This window comes from Caretta caretta, chromosome 1 (assembly GCF_965140235.1).
Source record: "Caretta caretta isolate rCarCar2 chromosome 1, rCarCar1.hap1, whole genome shotgun sequence".
NCBI classification, from domain to species: Eukaryota; Metazoa; Chordata; order Testudines; family Cheloniidae; genus Caretta; species Caretta caretta.
Genome location: NC_134206.1, coordinates 155,408,538 through 155,426,661, shown reverse-complemented (window position 1 = coordinate 155,426,661; position 18,124 = coordinate 155,408,538).

The following is an 18,124-nucleotide window of genomic DNA, read 5'->3' as shown; positions in this document are numbered from 1 at the left end:
CTTACCTACTTCACTTTCTATGCAGAACTCAAATTGTTCTTTGTGTTTATCCCTTCTCCAGTACTGATCTCCAGACCCTGTTCCCATTTTTCAGCATCTTCATGCACATCTTGTCCCTTCCCATTGTGAATAATTAATCTCACCGGCAGGTGTCTGCCTGTTTGTGCTGCTCAACCTCACTGAATTTAATTAGAAATAATAAAGTTTTAAATCTAAAAAGAAAATGTTCTTTAAGATTTTATCTGTGGTGTTAAAATATATTCTCTGCTGCTGTGGCTAGCAACACTTTTTCATTTTCTTTTCGCTGTAGCCAGCAAGATCATTTCCTCTAACATCATTTTAGCAGAGCCTTGCCTTTTTCTTCCTTGTCTGTTCAGAAGCTTCCTCCTTCCAGGCTTTACAGTGGCTGTGAATCCAGGGGCCCTTGCATGACACTGCTTGTGCATTATGTCATGGTTTTTCCCAGTTAAGGCCCTGATTCCACAAGGGAATTTAAGTAGGTACCAATCTTCAAGCAGGTAAACTAGTCCCACTGACCTCAGGTGCGTAAGTACTTTGCTAACTCAGAGCCAAAGGCTATGTCTACACTATTGCTTATGTCAGCAAAATGTATGCTGCTCAGGGTTATGAATAATTCACCCCCTGAGAGACATAAATTATACTGGCATAAGCCGTAGTATGCACAGTGCTATGTCGGAGGGAGAAGCTCTCCCGCCAACATAGCTTCTGCCGCTTGCAGTGGGGGCAGGGTTTTTTTTATCAAGAGGATCTTCACCACGCACTGCTGCAGCATTGTAAGTTGTAGACATGCCCTAACTCTCTGCTGTCGTGTCAGCTGTACCAGCCCATTCTCACCCTGATTGTCAACATTCCCTGTAAGTTTATTTTTTTCTTTTGTTAAAAACAGATGATATAGAATCACTGCAAAAAGTTTGTCCCCATCATTTCTTATTTTAACCAACTAACTCACATCATTGACTTTTTTCTGAGAACATGCTGCAGTTGTTAAAATGTATTATCTAGATTTGTACTGATATTTAATGTTAACCAAAATATGACTACATTATAGAATTCTAACAAGAATATTCAGCATTCCGCTATTACGTTTTAGAATATCCGAGAGTTTTAGAAGCAGTATTGCCCACTTCAGCACTCAAAAATCACAAGTTGACCCCCAAAGTCACACAATTGGCTTAGAAAGTCATGAGACATCTTTAAAATAATTTTAGGTTGTTTATATTTGTGAGGGTTTTGTTTTGTTTTTGTTTTGAGCCATTATGTTTCACCTTTTCCTCCATAACAGGAGGGGATAAACTTCAAGAAAGAAAGAAAGAAGGGATTCTCATGTAATCACAACTCCACAAATATGAAGGAAAATACCCAAGAAAAACACCAGCCAAATATTGTCAGAGTCATGATAAAATCATGAGAGTCAGCAAAATTATAGAAAAGATATAAACCCGTTATGCTTCTAGGTAAAAGCCAACCTTTGACGAATGAGGGTTAGGAAGAAACTGGTCTTCTGTTTCCTATAACTCGGTGGTTCTCAAACTTTTGTACTGGTGACCCCTTTCAAATAGCAAGCCTCTGAGTGCAAACCCCCCCCCCATAAATTAAAAACACTTGTTTCTATATTTAACACCATTATAAATGCTGGAGGCAAAGCGGGGTTTGGGGTGGAGGCTGACAGCTCGCGCCCCCCCATGTAATAACCTCACGACCCCCTGAGGGGTCCCAACTCCCAGTTTGAGAACCCCTGCTATAATTCCTATAACTGCTTACTATGGAGTTTCTTCACCTTCCCCTGAGGCATCTGTGCTGGCCACTATCAGAGACCAAACACTGGATAAGATGGACTTTGAGTCTGATCTAGTATGACAGTTTCTGTATTAACAGTTCCTTTGTCTATCTAATAAATGAACATCAAGTTTTGACTAAAGCCTCGTTCTCCCTTCAGAACTCTAGTTTCCAGACTTGCAAACATCTACTTTCCAGTCTTGCAAGTTCTTTGCCTACTGACTTTAAAAATGCTCCGTCTCTCAGTAATCTGCACACACTGACTATTTTCCTGAAGAAAAAATGTACTTTCCTACTTTTGAGCCACAACCTACCATCTGTTGCTTCTCCCCCTGCCCTGCCCCTTGTTGGCTTTCCCTACATTCCTGTAAACTTCATCGTCACTTGCATCACACTAATCCCAAATTTGGCCTCTTTTTTTTTTTCCTTTGATTCCTATTTTGGGGCCAGTTTAAGGCTACCCCAGCATATGCACACTACATACAGGGAAGAGAATGCAAGCAGCCCAGTCCCAGTCCCTAGCATTCCCACACAGGAAGCAGCTAAAATGCCTGTGCTCCTTGAAAGCAAGCTTCGGTCTCTAGCACAGACAGCGCTGCCTATTGCCCCAGATGCAGCTTGTCTGGGTAGTGTGAGAGAATAGCCATGACCTCTCTCCTGGCAGCCAAGACAGCCCCTACTATACAGGTAAGCAGCTGCACTGAGGAAGCTCATGCTACATCTTTCTAAAAGGTGTAGTAAGCATTGCCAGCATGTGGGCTCCCTTCAGCACCCCAAAAGTATTTTTCTCAATCCTGCCCTAAAAGTCAGGTTCAAGATAAAGTTCCAGTGACTACCAGCTGAGAGATGCACAGGCAGCTTTTCCAATAGCATCTGCAGGCATTTGGGGGCTTGTTTCTCTGGAGCCACTTGCTGCGGTGGGGAGGTGTCCTTAAACCAGCCTGAGAAGGCAACAGAGTGTTCCCCCTGTGCAGGGGAATTCTCCACCAATAGAAAGCTAGTACTGGCAGTTCCACAGCCTCCTGCACCTGCCAGCCCACTTTCCCCTGAAGTAAGGTGCTATGGGGGAGTATGTTGGGGAAAGGGCATGGGTGGGACAGGAAAGGGACATGGCAGAGTGGAACGCTGCTACACTTGATCCTCTCCTGAGGGGCCTTGGTTTGGGGGAACTTGCAATGAGACATCTTGAGCCTGGTTTGCAAAGGTTCTGAGTACCCACAACTCTGCTTAAAATCCATGGGAGCTACAAGCGTTCAGTACTTTAGAAATTCAAGCCCTTTGTCTCAAGTTGGACCCCAAAACTGGAGACATCCAAAATTAGTGAACTTGAACCTCTCTGTTCCATATGTCAGGGGACTGTTGCCCCCTTACTAACATTCAGTGGGGGTGTTTTGGTTGGCTAGCTCCCAGTACTAAAAAGGGAGAAGGGTCAATGGGGAATCAGGACCCTGAGACTGACAGCCCGCAGGAACAATGGGGAGAGGCCAATGCTCCAGGTCAGCCTGAATGACAGGGCGGGCAGGCTAATCAGGGAGTCAGGAGGCCCCGTCCTCCGTGTGAGCTGGAATTGCCTGGGTCAGACAGAAAGTGGCCGAGCTGAGGAGAAAGCCTGGGTCCAAGCTGAGCTGGGGGGCAGAGTTGGGCCAGATCCAGAGGGATCAGAAAAGCAGCCCAGAGAGAGCAGCCCCTGCCCTGGGAGCAGAGCTGCAGCAACCAGAGCCAGAGGGGCCAGAAAAGCAGCCCAGGAAGCAGGTCAGTCCTGGGAGCAGAGTCACAGAAGCAGCCTGCAGAACAGATCAGACCTGTCCTGGGAGCAGAGCTGCAGCAACCAGAGCCAGAGGGGCCAGAGAAGCAGCCCAGGGAGCTGGAGGCAGAGCAGCAGCAGCAGTGCAGAGACAGAGTGGTGGAACTGGGGCTGGAGCAGTCCAGAGCTGGGTGCGGTGAGCAGCTGAGGAGACTGGGGGGACCCTGGGCAGCAGGCCCAGCACAGGGAGACAGCTCAGCCAAGAGGCTCTGCAGGCCAGGCTTGGATCGTACCCCCGACAGGGCGGGGGCGACACTGGGAAGAAGGGTCCTACCACTTAGAGCCTGAGAGTGTGTGGCCACCACCAGAGCGAGTGTCCAACCCACAGCATCCCTGCAGCACAGCCAGGGCCTGAGAAGAAGGCCTGGGACTTCCAAGGAACAGACTGTGAACTGCCCTGACATTGCAGAGACACTGTTTGTGATGTTCCCTGCCACGGAGCGGGTTGATGTGTTTCCTTTAACCTTTCCCATTTTTCCTTATTCTTTTTAAAATTAATTGTTGATTAAATAACTTGCATTTGCTTTAAATTGTATGTAATGATCAGTGGGTCAGAGAAGTGCCCAGTGCAGAGAGAGTACCCCGGAGTGGGGACACCCTAGCCCCTGTCCTAGGTGACCACCGCAGGGTTGGGGGTCGAACCCCCCCAGGAATCCTGGGCCCAGCCTTGTTGGGGTTATGAGGACTCTGCCAGACAGGAGAGTGGAAGGGGAGTCCTCAAGGGCAGGGAGGCCACTGGGTAAAGGAAGTGGGAGCAAGGACTCAGATCCTTTCACTAGCCCACTTCACCAGGGAAGTGCAGAAGCCAGGAAAGTTCCCAACAATAGCAGGACTATTCCCCCTCTTATACGTATATCTAACTTGGGAGTGACAATAATCAGCTACTTCACAAATGTCTTGTAAAGTTTAAATAGTTATGTTAATAAAGCACTTTGCCAGTATAAATTGATAAGCATTTTTATTATTAGCACCAGCGCTGAACTGTGAAAGATATTAAAGGGACATGCACTATCTTCCTGGCACTCACCCTCTGAAACCTCAGGAACATGCATTTCTTAGGAGTGCTCCCTTTTTTGTACACCACCGCTTTTCATTTAGTGCCTGTCAGATCGTTTATATTTTCTGTAATTTTAATGTATTATGTACCTGCCAAGTTGTCTCAGGTGTGTACTCTCAGTGCAATTACATTCAAATAGTGATTTTGCTAAAGCACCTTTGTAGCAGTCTGATGGCCATTTCCATGGGAATGGGCTCAGAACTGAGCTGCAAAGTGGCCAGAAATCTCTTATAAGTAAATGTGAGCAAAAATAGGACTTTCTCTCTCATGAGGAAATTCTGATATTTCAGCACTTGTTTTTGTCCCAAATCAAGATGAAAACCCAAATTATCAATTTTTTGCATAACAAAAATATTTCATTTCAGTGCACAAAACTCCTACAATGCACCACACAGCTCAGTCACAGGGGAGACCATGGTGGCGAGTTGTGGTCCACCCACGGGTCTCAGCCAACAGTGGAAGATCGTGGGGGCACAACTCTGGGAATCGTAATTTCCATGAGGCACCATAGGCCGGTGCAGTTTAATGTTGAAGTAATAGAACAAAATATTTTGGTTCAGTTCAACAAACTGAAATATTTTGAATCAGGTCAAACCTATTTTGTTTCAATATTCCCAATGGAAAATCAAAAAGTTTTGGCAAAACTGAATTTTTTCTATGCAAAATTTCAATGTTTTTGGAAACTTCATTCTCCATCGAAAATTCCCAACGAGATCTAATTAAAGTTTCAGTGACCACCAACTCAGAGATGCATGGGCTGCTTTTCCCAATATCATTTGCAGATTTTAAAATCTTAACTCTCTATAGTGCTTCTGATCTGAAGTTATTGTTTGTAAAAAATAACAGTATTTTCATAGACATAAATTATTTTTGGCACAAATGAGTTCTGAACATTTCAGCTAAATATACTGGATTCTTGTTCAGTAAGAAACTTCATTAGCCATTCAAAACAGATTTCATATAGCCCTTTCATAAGAGAAGTTTAACAGTAGCATCAAAGCTTGAACTCAAACAGCACAAAAACTTTCAATATTTAAAAAAAATGTCTTCAAAGACCATTCCAATTTCCAGAAGAAGACTACGGGAGAGAAAACAAAGCAAAGCTCCTATGCTGTATAACTCAGGGATTCTGAAATCATGGGTGATGAATCTTGAACCCCTCCTGGACCTTTGGGAGTTGGAAATGGAGCCATATGTCCCTGAATGTAATTTTTCTCAGTATTTGCAATATAGTTAGGATCTGACCTATTACCTCGATGCAGAGCTAGTTGGAAAATTGAAACTTTCAGTGGAAAAATTTCCAACAAAAATGAAAAATAATTTTCATCTATAGTTTTCACAGGAAATGTTGATTCTCACTCTTTCCCCTCCCCCCCCCCCCCAGTAAAAATTCAAATACCAAAATATTTTGGCTAAAACCTGACTGTGTCCAAAAATAATGAAATATTTCTATTCAGAAATGCTACTGTGGTGCCTCAGGTAAGTTGTAATTTGAGCGCCTCAGGCTCCCATTCTCGCCTATAGGTTGGGCTCCCTACACTTCTCATCAAGCACCACGTCTCCCCTCAGATAGAGAAGAGGCAGTTCATCACTGGACCCCCCTGGCTATGCTGCATCATTGTCATAAATATAAAGGGAAGTGTAAACCCCTTTGAAATCCCTCCTGGCCAGGGGAAAGCTCCTCTCACCTGTAAAGGGTTAAGAAGCTAAAGGTAACCTCGCTGGCACCTGACCAAAATGACCAATGAGGAGACAAGATACTTTCAAAAGCTGGGAGGAGGGAGAGAAACAAAGGGTCTTTGTGTCTGTCTATATGCTGGTCTTTACCGGGGATAGACCAGGAATGGAGTCTTAGAACTTTTAGTAAGTAATCTAGCTAGGTATGTGTTAGATTATGATTTCTTTAAATGGCTGAGAAAAGAATTGTGCTGAATAGAATAACTATTTCTGTCTGTGTATCTTTTTTGTAACTTAAGGTTTTGCCTAGAGGGGTTCTCTATGTTTTTGAATCTAATTACCCTGTAAGATATCTACCATCCTGATTTTACAGGGGGGATTTCTTCATTTCTATTTACTTCTATTTTTATTAAAAGTCTTCTTGTAAGAAACTGAATGCTTTTTCATTGTTCTCAGATCCAAGGGTTTGGGTCGGTGATCACCTATGCAAATTGTTGAGGCTTTTTATCCAACATTTCCCAGGAAAAGGGGAGTGCAAGTGTTGGGAGGATTGTTCATTGTTCTTAAGATCCAAGGGTCTGGGTCTGTAGTCACCTAGGCAAATTGGTGAGGCTTTTTACCAAACCTTGTCCAGGAAGTGGGGTGCAAGGTTTTGGGAAGTATTTTGGGGGGAAGGACGCGTCCAAACAGCTCTTTCCCAGTAACCAGTATTAGTCTGGTGGTGGTAGCGGCCAGTCCAAGGACAACGGGTGGAATATTTTGTACCTTGGGGAAGTTTTGACCTAAGCTGGTAAAGATAAGCTTAGGAGGTTTTTCATGCAGGTCCCCACATCTGTACCCTAGAGTTCAGAGTGGGGGAGGAACCTTGACAATCATAACGGATGTAATCTGGCCAGCGACTCTGGCCCATAGAGGGTACTGGGGACATTACGTACCCAACCTACAACTCTCACAAGGCATTAATCTCAACAAAAATATTTTGGTATTCAGTCAAAATATTTCAGTTTTTGGATAAAATAGTTGTTTTCAGGTGTTATTTTTCTTTCTCCTACGATAAAGCTAAATTTGCTGCAGAAAGCATATACTTTTTGCAAACATTCATTTAGTCAAAAAGCAATTTTCCACTGAAAAATAGTTTCAACTGAAAATTTTCAACCAGTCCTGCCTTGATGTCACAACTTCAGCATTTTTATTGTTATTCTTCAAATTGGCACCTTCACTCTATCAGTGTGAACTGGTCACCATTAAACAAGGCAGCACTGGCCTACAGTATTGTGGAATATGATACTAACAGGCATTTCCTTAAGGAAAAATTGTAGCATTCTGTGTCTGTTAGCAAATGGTCACTTTTTAATGACAAGCAACGTGTGTGTGTGTATTCTGTAATTGTACTGTGTGTCTATATAGTTATCAAGCTATGTCTGACAACCAATCATGAATAAATTTATAATATTTCTCTTCAGTAATGATTGGGAACACAAGGAGAGATGAAGGTCAGCTCTTCCATACAAGTTCTCCCTACTCTACAAAGTCATGAAGATATAAGGGACAGATGCTTGTGCATATAGGCATAATCTGTTAAAATCAATGAAGCTATGCTGAGTTACATCAGCTGAAGTTCTGACACTAACCACACCAACAGGAGAGATTCTCCTGTCAGTGCAGGTAATCCACTTCCCTGAGAGGTGGTAGCTATGTCAATGGAAGAATTCTTTCATCAACTTAGTGCTGTCTACGCAGGGATTTAGGTCACCTTAACTACACTGCACAGGGTGGGGTAGATTTTTCACATCCCTGAACAACATAGTTATGCTGTCCTAATTTTCTAGTGTAGACCAGGCCTAAAACTGCTCTCTTCAAAGTGTCTCTCCTAACAGACCACTTCTGATATTTGCTTTTCTATCTCCTTCATTGTTTAACTTTCTCTGTATTATTCTTGCTAGTGCAAATATGTTCTCTACATTCTGTAGCTTCTAGAAGCAGCAACATCGGCTGGGGATGGGACATGTGGGGTCACATGTCCCTCCCAGATTTGCTGCTTGGTTTGTACTGAGGATACTCACATGGACTGAGCATGCTTAGTACCACTGCTGAATCCAGCTGCCCTAACCTGGTCCCTCCCTGTCACTATCAGCAGGCACTGGTTGTTTCTGTCTAAAAGGAACAAAGGAAAACGGCAGATGGCAACATTCAGGCAAGCGTATGCTAGAAGCACTACAGAGGCGCGGCTGCATTGATGCAGCTGCACCATTGCAGCATGTCTGGTGAAGATGCTGTATGACAGTGGGAGAGAGCTCTCCCGTCAGCATAATAAAATCACCTCTGTGAGGGGAAGGAGCTGTGTCAGCAGGAGAAGCTCTCCTGCTGACAAAGCACTGTCCACACTGGTGCTTAGGCCAGTGTAACTTACATTGCTTGGGGGGTGGCTTATTCACACCCCGAAGTGACATAAATTATGCCAACATAACCTGTAGTGTAGACAAGCCCTCAGAGTGAAGGCCCTGTTCAGTAGGAACTCAGTGGTACAGTGATATACCACAGCCCTGTCTGGAGGCATGGATCCAAATATGAGTTGGAAGAAGACTTGCTTGTCTCAACTTAATATCCTAGCTGCAATTTTTATTCAAAACATATTGTAAAACCATCCTACGATGTGGCACAATTCAGCACAACTGTAGCTTCTGCTTAGGAGAGGGTCGGAATGAAAGCTGGGGTATTGGAGGTCAGGACTGAGGGGAGGTCTACAGTTAAAATGCTGCACAGGCTGTGCCACTGTGTCACTTTAAGGGCATGGCTACACCTGAAACTTCAAAGCGCTGCCATGGCAACGCTTTGAAGTGCCCGTGTGGTCCCGCGCCGGCATAGCTCCTGGTAATCCACCTCCACGAGGGGATTAGTTTAGAGTGCTGGGAGGTGGTTCCCGGTGCTGGGGCACTGTTTACACAGGCGCTTTACAGCACTGTAACTTGCTGCGCTCAGGGGGGTGTTTTTTCACACCCCGGAGCAAGAAAGTGGCAGCGCTGTAAAGTGCCAATGTAGCCATAGCCTAAGTGAAGAGGCTCCTACACTTCCGAGAGAGCTTCTCCCCTTGGTGTAGTTAATCCACCTCCCCGAGAGGCGGCAGCTATGTCAACGGGAGAAGCTCTCCCATCAACATGGCGCTGTCTACACAGGGGGTTAGGTCGGTATAACTACATCATTCCGGGATGTCGATTTTTCACACCCCGGAGCGATGTAGTTATATCAGTATATGTCTGTAGTGTAGACCTGGCCTGAGATCTACTGGCAGAGCTAGGTTGGCAAGCTTATCATACAGCTGCCCACACTATGCTTGGCTTAAGTGAGTGACATCGGACTCTTACCAAGCATGCAAACTAAAAAGCGCCCACGTTTTTTAATAAAGGAAAGAAAAATATATTTTAAAAGCATTTAAGGAGGCAGTGGAGCTCAGAATCTCTGTTTTCGTTCACCTTCATCTCAGGCCCATGTCTAATGTTAGAAATTCAAGAGAGGTCACTGTAACTGTGGCAACAGGCTGTGCTTGTAGCAGTAAGCTTTAAAATTACCAAGCTGTACAGATTTATTTATCCTGTCAAATCCCCATTGACATGGCACTTCCATTTGTTTTATACATTACCTCATTTTGTTTAGTACGCTGCAGTTTTCCTAAGGATTTTACTGATGTCTGCCACGGAGCATGTATTTTTTCTTCGTCTAGCTTCTCTTTAGCATTTATCAGCTCTTTTTTTTTTTTAAACTGATTCTGAACAGCTGCCTCCTAGTAACTTGTCACATGCTAACCTTTTTCAAAGTGCTTCTAATACCCCCCACACCACACACTCAATATGGATCTTCCAAAAATTCTGATACTTTTCTATAGATGTACTTCAGAGATGACTGGAAACATTTTCAATGGGCTTTTGAAGTCCTCTCCTGCTCTCCACTTAATAACCAGACTTCTCAGACAGGGCAGATAGTCTTATGGTTAAGGCACAGAACTGGCACTCAGGAGGGGTCTGAATTCAGATTCCAGCTGTCCCATAGATATCTTGTGTTCTTGGGCAAGCCATTTAACTTCTCTATGACTCAGTTCCCCATCAGTAAAATGGGGATAATAGTATTTCCTTCCTAGTTATTTAGATTATAAACTCCTTGGTGCAGGGACTGTCTTTTACTATATGTTTGTACAGTGCCTAGCACAATGAGGTCTTGATTTTGTTGGACTTCTATGCACTATTATAATGCAAATAAAAATAATAATTCTAAATATTCCATATTCTGAATGTAAAAGTAACCCCATCCCATAATGCCTTCCTTACTTCAAGATGCCTAATTTTACCTAATCCAAGATTGTAAATTTCTAGAACACAAAATAGTGTAGACAAACCAAAAAACACAAATTCTAGAATCTTATTTTGATCTCACTTACATGAGTTTTACACCACTGTTTTCAGCAAAACTATGTTTAATTTACACCGGTGGATGTGAAATCAGAATCAGACTCAGCTGTTCATATTATTTATTTTTGTCTCTCTTATTGTGGACTTTTAAATTACATTTTAAAGGTTTGCTTCATCTATTTAGCCTTTGGTACTTCAGGTGGAGAGCTGAATATTCCAAGAGCACATAACCTACACACTCTAACTTACTTATTACAAGTTACAATTTCCTCTTCTACAGCCCTGGGCCACTGCAGAGTATAAACAATAGCTGTGTTGTGAAAAATGTCCAAAACAAATGCCTCCGTTTCTATGCTGCTCTCAGATCTCTAAAAGAAAGCACAGTGTATATTTAGTTGGCTTAATTTTATGAATAGTTTGGAAAGTATGATATAATGTTCGTTTCTAAATGGTGTAATCTTGGTTAGAATCTTGCTGCAAAGAATTTACCACAATGTAGTGGTTTACTCTTTGTTCTAAATAAGCAATTAAACAGTCAAACTATTTTTCTAAAAGTTTTTTTTCTTTTCTTTTTTTTTGGTCACAATAAAATTAGCCGTCTGTAACCGGCAAAGAAATAATAAAAAGCAAATAACCACCCTCCTCCAATATGGCTTGGCAAAGCAGTGGTAATAAGCAGCTAAAGCTGGAACAAATATTTGCTAATACTCTGACTATTCAGGGGCAGACTGTACACCTGGGATTTCTCTTCGTACTTTCTAGATCTTCACACTGTTCCTTTCCCCTCCTGCACATTCTTTCGCTGCCTGAGTAAACCCTTCAATGGTGTTATTTTCAAGGTCTCTTGTTTGTTATAATTTGATGTCAGTTCATCAGTCCTTTCGTTCATCCACACTGGGCCATATTGCAAACTCTCTCATGTAGGATGTCAGGATCTAAATCCATGCTTGGGATCCTGAGAGGCTATTCTGCTGACTCATTTGGGCAGCCATAACCTGTAGGTCTCAGGTGAGCAATAGGATAAAAGGTGACTGTCTCTTAAGAGAGTTGGAGTTCAGGCAGAAACCCTTACAGGAAAAAATGTAGAAATGGCCAACTCAGAAAGAGGCTAAGGTTAAGGGTTATATTTATTTTTCTTAAGCAGTGATCAAATTGGTTTGGGGCATGCCCAGTCAGCAATCTGATACTTTATTTTGGGGCTGCTATCTTGTTCTCTAGAATTTCGGCTTCCCTTTTAAAAAGTCATTTGCCCTCCTGTTTGTAGAGAAAATCTTTAATATATGACCCTTGGGCAGGGGTAGTCAATTATTTTTTGTCAGGGTCCAAATTTCTTGGTCAAGGTCCAAACGCCAGGGAAAATAATAAAAATAACAACAGTAATGATAATAATAAGTCAAATAAAAAAATTTAGGGGACCGTTCAAAAGCATCTGGCAGTCTGGATTTGGCGCACAGTTCATCTTTTGACCACCCTTGCCCTAGGATAACCAATGCATCAATGCCTGATTGAGTCTGCAGAGAGCTTGAAACGGTGTGAATTTATTTCTTCAGGGAATTAGTGCAGATGTTCAATAACAACAACTTATATGTTAACTTTAACTACTTTATTGCTGACCACAGTATGTCAGAAAGAATTGTAAGAATCATCTTATAAAGATCCGCTCAAACTATTCAGCAATCTGATACTTTATTTCAGGGCTGCTATCTTGTTCTCTAGATTGTGACATCATCACATGACTCTGGGAGCCAGACCCGTAGACCTCTACTATTAAAAAGCTGACTCTACTTTAATCCAGCCTTGCCCATGGCTGTATCCAAACCTTGCGGAGGGACAGCCAAACCCATTATGATCAGCAGAGCCTAACAACATTTGAACAAATGGACAATCTGCTCCGAGTACCATTTCATTCTGATGTCTCAAGTAGGTGGAACTTGGCTTGTGGGTGGATCTTGGGAGAGTATTGCTACTTTTTCTTCACTCCAACTCAATCCCTGTTCTGACGTTAACAAAGGAAAACCCCAGACAAGGGGTGAGTGCTGAAGACTTATCAAGAAGGTGTAGGCTGAGTTGAGTGAGGACTCTGACTGTTCGCATGTAAACAGGATGCAGAAAGGATTCATTGACCTGAAGAAATCCATGGTTTGTCTTCTGTAGAAGATATGTTATGTTTCCCCCTCCTCAACAAAATTAGTGCCTGTGAAATATATAGGCTGAGCATCTCTGGAAAAAACATAGTCAAATCTCTGCTGGATAATATGGCCACAGGGTATGGGTGTAGCATTCTGCCCTACCCCTTTTCTGCACCATTATTGTGTTTTGGCTTCCATCCTTGCTCTGCACTGAAAGGAACCAGTGGCCTGTATAAACTGGCTGTGGTTTTTACAGGCCATTTAAGTCTGAGGGCTTGTCTACACTTACAGTGCTGCACTGGTGCTGCTGAGCCACTGTAGCACTGAATGAAGACGCTACCTACGCCAATGGGAGAGCGAGCTCTCCCATGGCCATAGGCATTCCACTTTCCCAAGAGGCGTTAGCAATGTCAACAGGAGAAGCCCTCCCATCACCATAGCACTGTCTGCACCAGAGGTTAGGTCAGCCTAACTATGTTGCTCAGGGGTGTGGAAAATCCATACTCCTGAGCGATGTAGTTATACCCACATAAGTTTGCAATGTAGACCAAGCCTGAGATGTCCTTTCCACTGTGCCTATTTTTCTTGCAAGTAATGCTCCTTTTCAATAGAGGGAAATTATCTTTGAAAACTTCAATTTCCAAAGGAGCTCTGCCTTTTCCAGTTCCAAATCATCTCCAGCAAGTAACAACCTTGTATGTAACATTTAGCCAAACACTTTTGCTGAGCACAGTGTTTCATATCTGATGGTACTGTAGCTTCCAGCAGGGAAAGCTAATTCATTCTCCTGCACCCTTTATGACCCCCAGAAGTCCAGGTTGCCACCTTTTCAAAAACAGAAGAGAATAAAATCAGCTACTACAAAAATGTTTTAAGAGGCTGAGGTCCAGCAGGGACTCCATAAACATTGTGGTTTTAGAGGCACTGAGATCCAGTCAGGACAATTCCATTGGCCTTCACCTAACCCATTCAATCATTTATTGGTGAAAACTATTTACAAAATTTCTTTTAAGAAGCTGTTCTGGGCTACGGTGTTCGAAGCACCACAGGCCGGCAGGGGTACTCTGGAAACGAGACCCACACACAGCTAAGCAAGTTATTGGCTTTATTGAAGGTTGGTGACACACCTGCAACAGGGACTCCAAGCGTTGCTGTCACGGAGGCGGAGAACCCAGCACACCGGAGCTTTGCCTGGGACGGAGTACAACGAAGGGGTAAACAGCAAGCCCTAATAAGCAGTACACAAGATCAGCTCATGAATATATAATAAGGTACTTCCTAACAGGGGCTTTCCGCTATCTGCACAGGGCCCTGCGCGGGGCAGATAGAACCGGCCAAAACCGGTTAGAGTTGGTTCTCCATGTCCTACAGTAACCGGGTGGCCTCGAGAAAGTGGAAGTTCCCTAGCTAGGCCATAACAAAGTCTTCCGCAGTCCCTTACAGAAGCCTTTTTTTTTTTTTTTTTTTTTTTAGTATTTATTACAAAATCCCATCCTGACAACAATCATCAAACTCACCACATATGAAACTTCAGTAATTTTAAAATAACGGATTTCCTGGAATAGCTTTCACATTTTTAATAGCTGTGACTTTCTTTATTACACCCTGAAAAAGCAATGAATGGACTGAAGGACAGATTCTAAAATTACAGGGTAGCCCCATGTTTTTAGTGAGGGGCAACCTCACTGGCATCTTGTATTGAACAAAGATTTCTATTAAGGGATAGCTTTCTATGACGGGTGCTCAAATATATTGGGATGTAACTAACATCTGATTACCAACCACACTGGTTGTGTTGCACTTTTAAAAGGCAGGCTCCTATATGCTGTGTTATTGTAGCCATGTTGGTCCCAGGATATTAGAGAGATAAGGTGGACGAGGTAATATTTTTATTGGAATGCTATTGGTGAGAGAAGTTGGTCCAATAAAAGATATTACCTCACCCACCTCATCTCTCCCATAATAATTAACTCACTTAATTTGCAGCAGAAGCAAGATTTAACCTTATAGACTCTTTAAATGTATTTTGTCTGATCAGCTCAGAACTTCGATTATTTATTTTGGACTACAAGGAATTTCTCTCTTCTCTCAGTGACCTGTTATGTCAAATTGTTAAATTACATTTTTAAGCTCTAACGCAACTAAAAAGCTTATTCAGCCTTCTCTATAAATTAGTGCAGTTTTCCCTGATTCCCATGGAGCTGTAAGTACCACAGAGCTGCTAGCCATCCTCATTAGACCACCTGCTAAGCACTGGCAGTTGACAGTTAAATAGGCCAACAAGAGCAAACCATTTCAAAGGCCAAAGACAGTGGCTGTTTCAAAACAGTACCACAGCACAATGGGTCAAATTCATCCCTTGTCTAACCCTGCTGAAGCCAGTGGAGTTAGGATGAATTCAACTCAATGCGTTTAAGGTTAAAGTGATCAGCCTGAAGCAGGCTGCAGGGTTTTCTGTTTATTCATGGATCTCAGATATTCCATCTCCCTGTAAAGAAAAATGGAGGCAGTTAATGCTACCTGGTTTTGTTGAAATGCAGAGCATCAAGACTTCAAACATGCTGAATCCCTGAACTGACAATAATCCAAAGAGACAAGGTGGGTGAGGCAATATCTTTTATTGGAGCCACTTATTACCTCACCCATCTTGTCTCTCTAATGTTGTGGGACCAGCAAGGCTACAGCTACACTGCAAACAATAATCCAAAGACTGAGCCCACTGGAATTTACTGTGAGTTGGAACTGGGTTGCGCAGGTCCAACCAGGAGCAGGTACCTACAAATCTGATGGTGATAATTAGTTGACACACAGGTAAATTGGAGTTAAGACAGAGAGGGGGGAAAAGAGCCAAACTTACAGGCACTGCTATTTTAGGTTCTACTATTCCTGAAAGCTGAGTCTCACAAAAGCAGTGTTCCTAATATCATTCTTTGAACATTGGGTAGTGTTCAGTGGCTGCTGTTGTGACCTCATCCCTAGAAGTGATCCATCCTAGAATCAGTGATGGAAAAAGATGCTGCTGATTCTATTATTTCTAAGCATCCACAGGTAGGTAGGATATATTTTGTAGGATAACAATAGTTGGGCACCCTTATTTAGGCCTTTCTCTGTTGGTGAGCTTACATTTTCCTGCTTGAATGGATGGGAAACCTCTTCTCTTACCCAGTTTGGAGACTTACCATGCCTGCACTAAACTGTGAAAACCTTAAAAGCAGCTGTTCTTCTCACAGTTCTACTGAAACAGCATGATCAAGCTTTGGGAGTGAGGGCGTTACCCATCCTCACTTAACACACTCCACAGTACAGCAGCCTACCCTGACAACCTTTTACTGTGCTTCCTCCAGAGAATGTCTCTCAGGAATAACTAGTTGTATTACCTTCCCCTAGGGGATCAACACACCACTTCTACATCCCTTACACCTGTAGCTCTGAACAGTAAAGAGAGCAGCGTTGATGGATGTGATGTGTGTATAAACCCCACTCTGTGGTTGTCTGTGGTAACAGGAGCCTGAGCTCAACCAGGCTACTGGGTAGGCATAACTGTGAGGCATAACTGGTGATCAAACCCAGCTCAGGAAGAGATGAGTCTTCACAAAGGAAGTAGCAGAGGGCAGCGGGGGGGAGGGTAGGAAGGGGTGGCTGCAGGGAGAGAAGAAAGAACTCTGCGATCCCTTTCTTGGCACTTGAGCGGGGAGAGAGACCAGGAAGGTCCAGGAGGAATCCCAATGGGAAAGTTGGTCCTGGGATCCTCTCCCAAGTAGAGATGTCTGGCAGAAGGTCAGGAGAAACACAGAGCAGCCACTGGGAAGCAGGCCACGGTGGTGAGCCAAGGTAAAAGGGCAGGATCTGGACCTCCAATGAGAGAGCCCAGGGAGGCTTTCAGCCGAGGAACTGAGCAAGGGAGGAAAGGTCAAGCCCATGTGGGGTGGAAGTTGGTTTAAATTTGTACTTTTGGTTAGGGACTTATTGGGGGATTCAAGGGAGAGCCCTGTGGTGGCCCTGAAAGAGGCGTGAACTTAAAGAGGCTGTGGTAGGAACAAGTCCAGGTAGGCAGCTTCAAGGAATCTAACAGAGCAGATATTGGTTGCTGGTTATAGGGTCCCTGGACTGGAACCCAGTACAGTGGGAGGGCCTGAGTTCCCTTACCAGCCACCAGGGAACATGGCATGGGAGATAAGGATTAGACAGAGCCCCCTGAGATAAAAAAGTGTAAAGACCATGAGGTTCAGAGTTGTGGCTGGTGACCTTATGCAAGGACACTGGCATTCTTGTGTTGGACTTTATGTAACCCCAGAAGGGATGGAATTCAACCATGGCCTGGCCAGAAGGTCAAGTCACTGAAAGAGGCAGACCACCACAGGATCGGAGTGACCATCAGCAAGGGGTGATAGAGGAAAGAGATGCTATGACACACCCAGCAAGGAGTGGGGGCGGGGGGGGGAGCAGCGGTGAGTCTGCCCTTCAACAGTGAACTCCAGTGGAAGTGTTATGCAGTCCTCTTCAGCTTAAATGATGATGGCGGGTACACAGGGGTATTAAGACAGGAGTTAAAAATGAATTATCACGTCTCTTCATCAGAGCCATGGAAGGCCCCATAGGGGGAAAACCCAGCCTTTGAATTGTTCTACACTACTTCAACTGCCTCATCAACACATGTGACCCCCTGCTTGTGAACACTGTGATCCAATCACACACGACATCTAGAGATCACTCCAAGCTGCTAAGTTTGGATCTGGGTCTAAGAACTGCATTCCCATATCTCTAGTGTTCGTATTGGAGGTATTTGGTTGGTCCCATTTTAGAAAGATGGTTCACTCAGATCCACATACAAACTTCCCAAAGTTTAGGATAATGGGTTCTGGAGTCTTGGTTCAAGTCTACCTCTGATGACATCACGTGCCAGGCTGTATCAAAAGGTTGATGCATTAGGATCTGCATTATGATGTGCCTATCAGACAAGAAGTTGATAAGTGCCTAATGGTACACAGTATCTTGTGATAGAGCTGATTCCTAGATGAGCTTTCTAGCAGTGGCCACATTTCCTGAGGTTATTAAAGAGGGAAAATTGAGGGATATTATTATTTGCATTACCATAGCACCCAGGAACCCTAATCATAGACCAAGACACTGTTTTGCTAGGCACTGTACAAACACAGAACAAAAAGCGGGTCCCTGCCCCAAACGTTTACTATCTAACTATAGATGAGAGATGACAGGTGGATACAGGCAGACAGACAGAGGAGTACAAGGAAGCAATGAG